Source organism: Herpailurus yagouaroundi, unplaced genomic scaffold (assembly GCF_014898765.1).
Source record: "Herpailurus yagouaroundi ecotype Mexico unplaced genomic scaffold, PumYag 141, whole genome shotgun sequence".
In the NCBI taxonomy this organism is placed as follows: Eukaryota; Metazoa; Chordata; class Mammalia; order Carnivora; family Felidae; genus Herpailurus; species Herpailurus yagouaroundi.
Genome location: NW_024412396.1, coordinates 62,847,223 through 62,859,258, shown reverse-complemented (window position 1 = coordinate 62,859,258; position 12,036 = coordinate 62,847,223).

The window sequence follows — 12,036 nt, the reverse complement described above, 5'->3', positions numbered from 1 at the left end:
CGTCATTTCATTTGGGCTGTGGGGCTCTAAGCCATCCTGTTTAGGCCTGTATCTCCGCTCTGTCATTTGCAACTTCTGTGACCCTGGACCAGAAACCAAATTTCCCTCTGCCTCAGTCTCTTCCAATGTAAAAGAGTTACGCCATCTCCCGAGGCTGTGAGGATTGAATGAAGGGGCCCTTCAGACAACGCGAACGATTATTAGCTATTATTCTTAAAAGTGAACGTTTCTCGAACACTGTATTCCCATCAGTGAGTCGGTCTTGGGATATAGTTGCCACTTCGTACTTCAGGTTGACCATCCAGCCCAGATGGGTTTGTTCTAAAGGGATTTCCTTTAGAACAAAGGGCGCCTGGGCGGCTCAGTCCGTTAAGCGGCTGACTCTTGGTTACAGCTCAGGTCACGATCTCACGGTTTCATGAGTTCGAGCCCTGTGTTGGGCTCTGCGCTGGGAGCACAGAGCCTGCTTGGGATTCTCTCTCCCTGCCCCTCCCCCACTCTCACTTGTCTCTGTCTCTCTCAAATAAATAAACAAACCTTAAAAAAAAAATAAAGGGCTTTTGTGGGGAAGCCTCAGATTCCTCAGCATGGAAGCACAGCCAGGGACACAGAGAACACTCATTAAGGGGCAGGATCCAGGGGTGACTTAGGGTGACCAAACCCACCTGGCCAGCTAAGGCGTGCACCCGGGGCAGGCAATTCAGATGCACTGTAAGAAATCTTAAATCAAAGATGGAAATTTAAGTCTAGCAGTGAGCTGGCTAAGTGAGACTGTCGGGGGATTATTTTGGTGGTTCTCTGACACCAGTTACGAGCTTGTTGTGGTTACCGGATTTACGAAAACTTAGGGGAATAGAAGACCACTGTGGTGCACAGACCACATGGCCCAGGACTCAATCACTTGCAAGAAAGGGCCTCCTGATTTAAGCCCGTTTAAGCTGAAAAGGGGGGGGGGGGGGGGGAATGGCTTATATGACCAAACCACGAGAAAATAGTCCTTCTTTGGGATAGCTGGCCCCAGCCCCTGAACCGGTATAAAGACTAATTTCATCTTTCTCATTTCTGTTTTCTTTGCATGGTAGCTTGTTGGGAGATAATTCTAGTGTTTCTGCATCTCTCCCGAGCTTTGTTCAAGGACGTTTCTAAAACTGCTCCGAGGCAGGGGGCAGACGTGCTTACATTCTGGGATTCGGCAATGCCGCCTCAGGTATGATACCAAAACCACAAGCAAAAAAGAAAGAACAGATACATTGAACTCCGTCACAATTTAAGACTTTGGTGCATCAAAGGACATTATCGAGAAAGGGAGAGGACAGCCTGCAAAGTGGGAGAAAATATTTACAAGTCATATATCTGATAAGGGTCTAGTGATTAGGGTTGTGTATCCATAACACATAAGGAATTCTTACAACTCACCAATAAAAAGACAAACAACCCAATTCAAAAAATGGGCTATGGAATTGAACAGACATTCTACAAAGAAGATATACAAGGGGCCAGAAAATACATGAGAAGATATTCTACATCATTAGTTAACAGGAAAATTCCAATTAAATCCACCATGAGATACCCGTTCACACCCACTATAATGGAGAACTGGGGCTGGGGATGGCTATAATAAAAAAACGGGTGGGGGGAAGTAAGTATTGGGGAGGGGTGTAAGGAAACTGGAACACTTGTACATTAAGGTGGGTCATAAAATGTTGCAGCTGCTGTAGAAAACAGTTCAGTGGTTTTCAAAAAGTTAAACACAGAATTACCTTATGACCCAGCAATTCCTCTTCTAGATATATACCCCCAGAACTGAAAACAAGTACTCAAATGTTTATATGTGGATGTTCACTGTAGCAATATTTATAATAGCCCCGAAGTTGGGGCGCCTGGGTGGCTCAGTTGGCTAAGCGTCCGACTTTGGCTCCGGTCATGAACTCGCGGTTTGTGAGTTCGAGCCCCGCGTCGGGCTCTGTGCTGGCAGCTTGGAGCCTGGAGCCTGCTTCGGATTCTGTGTCTCCCTCTCTCTGCCCCTCCCCTGCTCATGCTCTGTCTCTCTCTCTCTCAAAAATAAATAAACATTAAAAAAAAATTTTTTTTTAAATAATAGCCCCGAAGTAGAAACAACCCAAACGTCCATCAAATATGAAGCACTGATATGTGCTCCCATGTGGGTGAACCTTGAAAACATTAGCTGAAAGCAGCCAGACCCAAAATGCCACATTTTGTATGAGTTCATTTCTATGCAACATCCTGGACAGATAAACCCACAGAGTCAGAAGGCAGATTGGTGGCTGCCAGGGGCTAAGAGGATGGAAAGATGGGGGAGTGACTCTTAGCGGGTACAGTTTTCCTTCAGGGTGATGAAAATGTTTCAGAACTATATAGAGGTGGTTGCACAACATTGTGAATGTACTAAATGCCACTGAATTATACACTGCGCGATGCTCTATGTTGTTATGTAAATTTCTTCTCAATTTATTTATTTTTTTAACGTTTATTTATTTTTGGGACAGAGAGAGACAGAGCATGAATGGGGGAGGGGCAGAGAGAGAGAGGGAGACACAGAATCGGAAACAGGCTCCAGGCTCTGAGCCATCAGCCCAGAGCCCGACGCGGGGCTCGAACTCACAGACCGAGAGATCATGACCTGAGCCGAAGTCGGACGCTTAACTGACTGAGCCACCCAGGCGCCCCTTCAGTTTAAAGAAAATAAAGTTAATGTCTCCCTCTGGGAGAAAAGTTGAGCTTGTTGGCTTGTAGCCCCTTATAAGATGGGGGGGTTCCTGCGCTCAGGGCTCCCCAGTTGTGACACAGACCCACGAGGTGTGCAGCATTGACCTGGGCCTGCCATGCACTGCTTCTGCAGGATGTGTGTGTGCGGGGGGAGGGGCAAGGGAACCTGTGTGAACCCAAAGCTTATGCTTCCTGTAGGCTGAAATAAGCCATCCGAATCCACCTGGGTTTGTTGCTTCCTTTCTGGCAGGATCTACAGAAGTGTAGTAAGCTGACCTAGCAGAGCCCTGCTCCTGACAACCTCCTTGCTGCCTGAAAGGCGTCACTGTCCCCTGATGAACTCGGACCAACGGGGCCCACGAAACATCCTTCCCAAGGGCGCAGGGTGCCAAAGCAACGAAACGTGCGATAGAAAATTCCAGTCACACCCTGTGCTTGCTTTCACCCACATAATGCCAAGAAAATCCGTGGGCAAAGAAAGTGCCAAATACTTAGTGACACCGATTCCAAGAATACAGATTTAAAAGCAAATTTCCAAAAGACATCAGGAGGCTCTTACCTGGAAGGGGAACAGGGGCTTCTTTAAGTGTCTTATATTTTTCATCTGAACTGTGGTTACACGGATATGTGGGAAGTGTGCAAACAATAAATGTAAAAACTCATCAAGCCATATACCTAAGATTTGTACACTTGGCTGCATATATGTCTTATCTCATTAAAAAATGGGGGGAGTGGGGCGCCTGGGTGGCGCAGTCGGTTAAGCGTACGACTTCAGCCAGGTCACGATCTCGCGGTCCGGGAGTTCGAGCCCCGCGTCGGGCTCTGGGCTGATGGCTCGGAGCCTGGAGCCTGTTTCCGATTCTGTGTCTCCCTCTCTCTCTGACCCTCCCCTGTTCATGCTCTGTCTCTCTCTGTCCCAAAAATAAATAAACGTTGAAAAAAAATTAAAAAAAATAAAAAAAATAAAAAAAAATAAAAAATAAATGGGGGGAGTGCAGGGATAGCCCAACATACTTGGGGGTGCCTGGGTGGCTCAGTCGGTTAAGTGTCCAACTCTTGATTTTGGCTCAGGTCATGATCTCACGGTTTGCAGGTTCCAGCCCTACATCGGGCTTTGCCCTGTCAGCGCAGAGCCTGCTTGGGATTCTCTCCCTCTCTCTCTCTCAAAAGAAATAAACTTTAAAAACATTTTTAAAAAGAATATACTTGGAATCCTTCCATTTACACAAATAAAAATTCTTGCAGAGCAGACTAAACATTGTATCAGAGCAAGACACTGCTCTTTAGAATCTGTGCAATGATAGTGTGTGTTACAGCTCAGTTTCCTAATCCTGCTGATTGAAAATTCACCTGCAGTTTTCTAAAGAAACCAGTGCCTGGGCACCACCCATGGAGAATCCAATTGGCCGCGGACGAGACGATCATTTTGTAGTTCCCAGGTGGTTCTATCGGGGTGGACAAACTACAATCTGCGGGCTAAACCAGGCTGTTGCCTCTTTTTGTAAATAAAGTGTTACTAGAAACAAACACGGCACATTCATTTATGTAACATCCATGGCTGCTTTCACACTACGGTGGCAAAACTGAGCAGTTGTACCAGAGACCATTAGGAATTTCAGCTTAAAATATTTATTTACTAGCTGACCCTTTAAAATATTTACTAGTCTGCCGTGGGGCACCTGGGTGGCTAAGTCGGTTAAGCGTCCAACTTCAGTTCAGGTCATGATCTCATAGTCCGTGGGTTCAAGCCCCACATCAGGCTCTGTGCTGAAAGCTTGGAGCCTGGAGCCTACTTCAGATTCTGTGTCTCCCCTTCTCTCTCTTTCTCAAAAATGAATAAACATTAAAAAAAAAAAGTCTGCTGATCCCCAAATCAGACCAGGCCCACACACCTGAATCACCTGGGGCGTTTATAAATCACCCAAATGTTCAGTGCCACCTGGAACCTCTGATGCCTACCCTCTGGGGATGGGGCTTGGGCAAGATTTCTTTGCAAACTCCTGGAGATTTTCAGGAGGAACCCTGAGATCTGAACCATCGCCCTTGATGCTTTGGGGTAATGCATTTCCTAGCGAAGCTTAAGAACCAGCAACAGTGGGATGGCTCCCCCAGAAGCATGTGAGGAACTTCATGAAACTCAAATTCCCAGCCATCACCCTTTAGAGATTCTGAGTCAGTGAGTCTGGAGGACGGTCCATCAACTGCAATCAAGACAGTAGCTTCTGCCCAGGCCATGCTTGGAGGGCACCCGAGTCCCCGCTCTGCACGGGAAACGATCGAAGGAGGACCACCAATGGTATGGAGAGGTAAGGGCCACCTCGCAGAAAAGGAAACCGGCAGTTTGGGGTCGCTAACGGCGAGGCCGGTGATCACCTAGCAATGAACTCCCTCAGGATGGTTGTGGCCGTCTGCTTCCAGAAAAGAAACTAGCAAACTCACTCAGGAGGATGACTCCCATCAGGAGCAGGCACCTCCTGGCAGCGGGGACACAAGGAAATATGCCATAACACCCCGCCCACAGGGTGATTAACGTACATGAGAGGAGAGTGGGTACGATATACAAATGCAGGCATCTGTGTTAGAACACGTGTTATCTCCACCGTCCTGAGGACGGGAAGGGCTGCTGTAACTAAGGCAGGGCTTAGCTGGGCTTTTTAAGGGCCCACAGGATTCACAGTCAGGCAACGTCAGTGGTTCTCGAACTTGGCTGTACTTAAACTCACCTGGAGAGGCTGTGGCCAAGTTTGGGTGCCCTGGTCCACACTTCGGGAGGTCCAAGGGAGCCAGTTTGAGGTGTGATGGATAGAGAATACTCTCTGAAACTTGGAGAAAGAATCGTGGGGAGAGGCCAGCGGCTGGCAGTGCACAGTCTCTAAAGGGGTGCTGGAGGGCAGGCATGGCATCAGATGGGATTCCCTAGAAATACACAGATATGGCACAACCCAGGGGGTCCACTGGGAAGTGAGCCACGGTGGTCACACGAGAGCTGCAGTGGGAATTCTGGTTTGCGTTTTCCTTTGGTCTGGGGTATTTTGACCCCATGATATCTTGGGGAATAATTTTAGACCTACAGAAAAGTTGTGAAGATAATACAGAAAGTTCCCGAATACCCCTCACCCAGTTTCCCCTAATGTGAACATTTTACCTTACCATAATATATTTGTCAAAATGAAAAATACTAACATTGGTACATTCATTGAAACCCAGACTTCACCAATTTTTCCACCAATGTCCTTTGTCTGTTCCAGGATCCAATCCAAAAGGGCATCAGGTCATGTCTCATTTGGACCCTAGCGCTTTGGAAGGAAGACTTCCAGTGCTTTGCCTTTAAACTCATTTATCATTCTCTCTTTATGAATATATAGACTTTGATCTAAATTTTACCAAGACTGCAGAAATCACCTTGGGAAAATATTTTCCTCAATGAATTCCATTATAAACCACTTTCATTCTTCAACAATTTTTCTATTCTGTGCTGTTAAACTATTACCATGTTTCGCCCATAAATTTTTTTATCAACAGGATTTTTTTTCTCATCTAAAAAAATTGCCAAAAATATATGGTTCATCAGTCCCTTTTTCTCTGTTGAGAGCTGTCTATCACTGCTTCTCTCAATCTGAGTTTTTCCTGATGACCATATTTCTACCAAGATCAACTTTCCTGGATCAAATTGTGCATATCTAGATTTTGCCAACATTATAGATTCCTCAAAAAAATCAATTTTACACGTGCAAGTTTTCTTCTGTAGGTTTTACTTTTCACAGGTTTTTTCTTTCATGTCTCCATTTTTCCCAGTTCAATTGTTGCACTTTTAAGCCTTGCCAATAAATTTATATTTAAAAAAATTTTTTAATGTGTATTTATTTTTGAGAGAGAAATAGACAGAGTGCGAGCAGGGGAGAGGCACAGAGAAAGGGAGACACAGAATCCGAAGCAGGCGCCAGGCTCCGAGCTGTCAGCGCAGAGCCCGACGCGAGGCTCGAACTCACGAACCGCGAGATCATGACCTGAGCAGATGTTGGATGCCTAACCGACTGAGCCATCCGAGCGCCCCAACAAATTTATATTCTTTAGTTTCTCATTTGTGATGAATTTCATGATGCGCTAACTGCTGCCAGTTTCATTTTGCACTGGTTATTTCTACCAATAATATTTACTGATAACTTGGATTCAAGACAGATAATTCATATGTTTTTTCGGTAAGCCATGGAATCGAGTGGCACTTCTCAAATATTCCAGGAACTCCCTACTGTCCAGGATGAATCTACTGAAGTGCTCACTCATCTAGTTCTGAATGCTGGAGCTCACTTGACATGCCACGGACCGGCAGAACACGGACAAATGGTGGGTGAAAAAGGTCAAATGGCCCACTTCATAAAAAATGTTTTCTTTTCCTTTCGATGCCTGTGCATCAGTAGCACCTCCTTCCCTGTGGAACAGTGTCCATGGCACCCTTGGAGTTGTGCCGGATGGCAGACTGTTGTATACCCAGCCATGGAAGACGAGCTAAATCAGAACGAGGAGAGTAGGATGTTGGGCTGAATACTGAGCAGAGACAAAGGACCAGAAATGGGGCCAAGGCAGAGGCTAGTTCTGGAAATCAGGGTCCAAGGTCCAAGGATGATTTGCTGAACTACTGATGTGGGGTTCCTTAAACTCCCTCAAGATGGAGTCTATTTCAGAGTCTGAAGCCTGGCCTAGTAGCCCATGTGTGAAGGCTGCATAGACAAGGGTGCAGCTGGGAAATTACTAGAGAAAGTGATTCATCTGGGGAAATCAGGAGCCTTATTGATTTCGGTAAAAATGTTGTGAGAAGGTTTAACTACAACGCCCTCGTGGTGGCCAACTGCCTGGACAGAGGGGAGGTGGCTTCACTGCTGGGGCTGAGTCACCCAGGGCCATGCTGCTACACTGGGGAAGGAGGGGAACATTCTGCATCCAGAGAAACAAAGACTCGACCCTTCTCTAGATGCCCCTTTTCCAAAAGCAGTGCAGGTCAACGTCTCTCTGCTTGGCCTCAGGACAACAAAAGGAAACATTTCACCATTCTTTCACGCTGTCCTCTCCCACTGGCAGATTAGAATAAACGAAACCGTCAGAAAAAGGGCACAGCTGGGAAATGAAGAATAGTTGGGCTTGAGTAGTAAATAACAATTCCCCTAATGCTCTCCCTGGGCTAATCGAGCACATCCACTAAAGCCGATGAAGGCAAGGTCTTCTTACCTGAATGACAGATGGAACATTGAGACAAAAGCAAATAAATGCACAAGTGGCTTGGACATCTATTCAGCAACCACCCAGTCAAGAAAGTGAAAATCTCCAGAGCGCCAGATGAGTGGTTGACTTTCCAACCTCTAGCTGATGTCCCAGGACAGTTTCGTGACTTGCATAGCATCTGATATTTGGATGGAGAAACATGGCTTTGTTCCATAAAGATCCTTAAGATCTAGAGACATCTAGATATGTGCTCAGGAGTTTTAAGCCTTGGTAGTTTAATTTTTTTTAAATGTTTATTTATTTTTGAGAGAGAGAGAGAGAGAGAGAGAGAGAGAGAACAGGGGAAGGGAAGAGAGAGAGGAAGACACAGAATCCAAAGCAAGTTTTGGTGGTTTTAAGGCAATACTGAGGAATTAATTATTACAATGTAGATGCTGGAAGTTCTTGATCCAAGGCATCTGGGGTGGGGTTTGGGGGTACACGTTTTTGATAAGCACCCCAGAAGATTGGATAGCAGGTGGTTCTCAAAGATGCCCTACTTTGGAGGAAGACACGTGGCATCTACAGAAGTTTAGCCAAAGGAGGTGCCACAGAAATGCTTCAGGTCCTTGCTACTCAAAATGTGGTCGTGGACTCTTGACGGGAGCGTAGAATCGTGAGCCCAATCCAGAGCACCTGAATCAAATGCGTTTAAATGCAATCTTCCGGGTAATTCGTGTGCACATTAAAGTTTTAGCAGTACATCTCTGGGTTTATTGAAGACCAAGTTGTCAGTAGGAGAGGCGCTGCCCCTGCAGGCCATTTTGGAAACATGTGTTTGTCAGAAGGATCTGGCATTCAGTGGGCAGGGGCCAGGGATGCTAGATGTCCTGTAGCATGTGGTTAGCACATTAAAGAACTGTCCCACATCCTGCACGACTTTCAAACATCCCGCTGGACATTCATGTATATAAAACACCTGTATTTATCTGAGCTTAGAACTTAATTCTCGTTTTACAAATAAACATACCTTGGATTTTTTTTTTTTTGCATAATTTTAAAGACACAGAAATTTCCAGGAATGCAACTGGCATGGAAATTGAGGGAAGATTCAACAAATGTTGAGTTTTAATTGTTACCAAGAGCTATTCACCATCTGTGATGGTTAATTTTATTTGCCAACTCTACTGTGCTAAGAAATGCACAGAGAGCTGGTAAACCCTTATTTTTAGGTGTATCTATGAGCATGACTCTGGAAGAGATTAGCATTTGAATCAGCAGACTGATGAAAGATAGCCCTTCCCAATGCAGGTGGGTATTGTCTAATCAGTTGAAGGCCTGAATGGGGGGGACGAAAGGTGAGAAAGGGCGAGTTTGCGCTCTCTGAACTGAAAGAGCTGTCTTCTCCTTTCTTTAGACATCAATGCTCCTGGTTCTTAGCCTTTGAGACTCAGATTGGGACTTCTATCATCAGACTCCCAATATTCAGGCCTCTGGACTCCAGTTGAATCACATTACTGGCTTCCTTGGTTCTCCAGTTTGCAGACAGCAGACTGTGGGCCTTGCTGACCTTCATAACCACCTGCGCCAATTCCTACCTGTAGGTGCAGCACCTCGCTGCCTCCTCAGATTCAGACCCTAGCATTTATTCACTAACACATATATTATTTTACTATAAAATATTTCCTTTGTTTCTTCTATTATCATTAGGTCTGTGTACACTCTTTTTAAAATTATGCATATCAATAGCTTATTTTACCTATCACATTTCATCTCAAAATAGTGAAGAAGTATTTTACTTATAAAGTTTCATTGCAGTATCATAAAAAAAATTTTGATATAAAAAGGAAGTTGTTGGGGTGCCTGGGTGGCTCAGTCTTAGGCTAAGCGTCCAACTTCGGCTCAGGTCATGATCTCACCATCCATGGGTTAGAGCCCTGCGTGGGGCTCTGTGCTGACAGCTCAGAGCCTGGAGCCTGCTTCAGATCCTGTGTCTCCCTCTCTCTCCGACCCTCCCCCATTCATGCTCTTTCTCTCTCTGTTTCAAAAATAAATAAACATTAGAAAAAAAAAAAAAGAAACCAGGACTGGCCTCCTGCCCCTGTAACTGCCCTCCCCATCTGCCCAGCTATCTGGGGAGCTCCCTGTCTCCACTGCAAACTTTTTTTCCCCTGCTCTTGCCAAGGCCCTGGGATGATTTATAACATCATGCAGCCTCACAAGGAAGCACAAAACCTTTTCTGGACTCTCAATTATTATAATTTTTTTACCCAGGATCTTTTCCTTAGAAACGAATTATAAATTACAAAATAAATGGAGCCCTGGCTCTCTCTGGACACAAAATGCTGCCTGTCCTTGTCTGTTTGGAGTTGGACTCACGGGTCTTCAAGAAAGATGGCAAGAAGAAAAACAACTCCTTCCTTGAACTTGGAAGGCAATGGATTTTGCAGCCAAAGACACAAAGCCTAGGACTTTAAGCTTATTAATATATCACTGCTCTCAACAACAACCCAGGACCACAGGATGGGTGGCACCTAATCTGCATATACAGAGTGTCCCCAGAAATGTACAAGGGCTTTTGTTGCTTGGGGGGCCTGGGTGGCTTGGTCGGTTGAGCATCTGCCCCTTGATTTTGGCTTAGGTCGTGATCTCAGGGCCATGGGATCACGCCCTGCAAGATTCTCTCTCTCTCCCTCCCCCTTTTCCCCTCTGTCCTGCTTGTGCTCTCTCCCTCTCTCTCTAAAATGAAAAAAAAAAAAAAAAAGAAAGAAATTGTGTGCTCAAACATTGGTTGCTCTGCCACTTGCTTTATTCTGAATATGAACATCAACTGACATCTTTTGCCTCTAACATTCATCATTTCAGGCATGGGCTACACAGGAGATAAATTCAGCAGGGGGCCACTTCCCCACAGGTGGTAAGAGAAGATCTCGTGTCTTCAGGTGAGGCTGAAGGATGGTGAACCAGTTGCATAAAGAGCCAAGAGAAGAAAAGGGAAATCCAAAGGTGCTGAAGTTGGAAGGAGCTTAGGGGATTTGGAACAGAAAGAAGACACTGTGGGTGGGAGACACCATTGTTGAAGGTCTTGGAGGTACAGATGGATCCCCTCCCACCCCCAAGACTGTAAATGGCAAAATGGAGCTGGAAAGTAGTCAGTGCTCAAACTTAAGATGACAACATCTCACCAGGCAAAGGATTCCCTGGGGCTCTCCCACATTCCTTGCCAAACCTCAGTGGAGCAAAGCTTCCCTTGGGATTTTCTGGTCATCCTATGAGGACACACGGCTAGGGAGAGAAACCGAGAATGGATATGAACCTCGTGAGACAATTCTGCAAGAACTCTTCAGAGTATCACACAGAGGCTTCAAAGAAATTTTCAAAAGAGAAAATTACCAAGCAAATTATAAAAGTCCCCAGACATGTCGTGACAAGGACAATGTGTCTTGTTGCCAGCTGGGTGCTTGTCACGGGAAGGGAAGAAACTGGCTTCAGAGAACTTGTGTTCTTAGTGAGGCTGAAACTCATCAAAGGCTGACCCATAGAATAATGGATTTGAACTACATCTACTAAAGATAATGTTATTGGGGCACTTGGGTGGCTCAGCCAGTTGAGTGTCTTGACTCTTGATTTCAGCTCAGGTCATGATCTTACGATTAGTGAATTTGAGCCCCATGCCGGGCTCTGTGCTGACAGCGTGGAGTCTGCTTGGGATTCCCTCTCTCTCCCTCTCTGCCCTTTTCCTTCTCATGCTCTCTCTCAAAAGTAAGTAAATAAGCATATATTTTTAAAACAGATAATGTTATTGCTCTAAAGGAGGAAAGTGTCCAGAGAGAAAGCCTCAAATGACTCAGTTCCTGACACCTAAGAAGAACATAGGGAGGGGACAGATGGCACAAAAAGAAGGCATGAGGGGTTGAGTGAGGCACTTAAAGGCTTTTATTCCATGGCGCCCTTGAATAGGAACAAGATTGCAAGGTTCCACTAAGCAGGAGAAAAGATGTTGAAGGGAAACTGGACAGAGGAGAGAGGAATGCGAGCTGTCAGCAAAGAGAAAGATCAGGAGAGAAAGTGTTTAGGATGACATTGGACAAAAGAAGCTGAGTCCTGCCAACC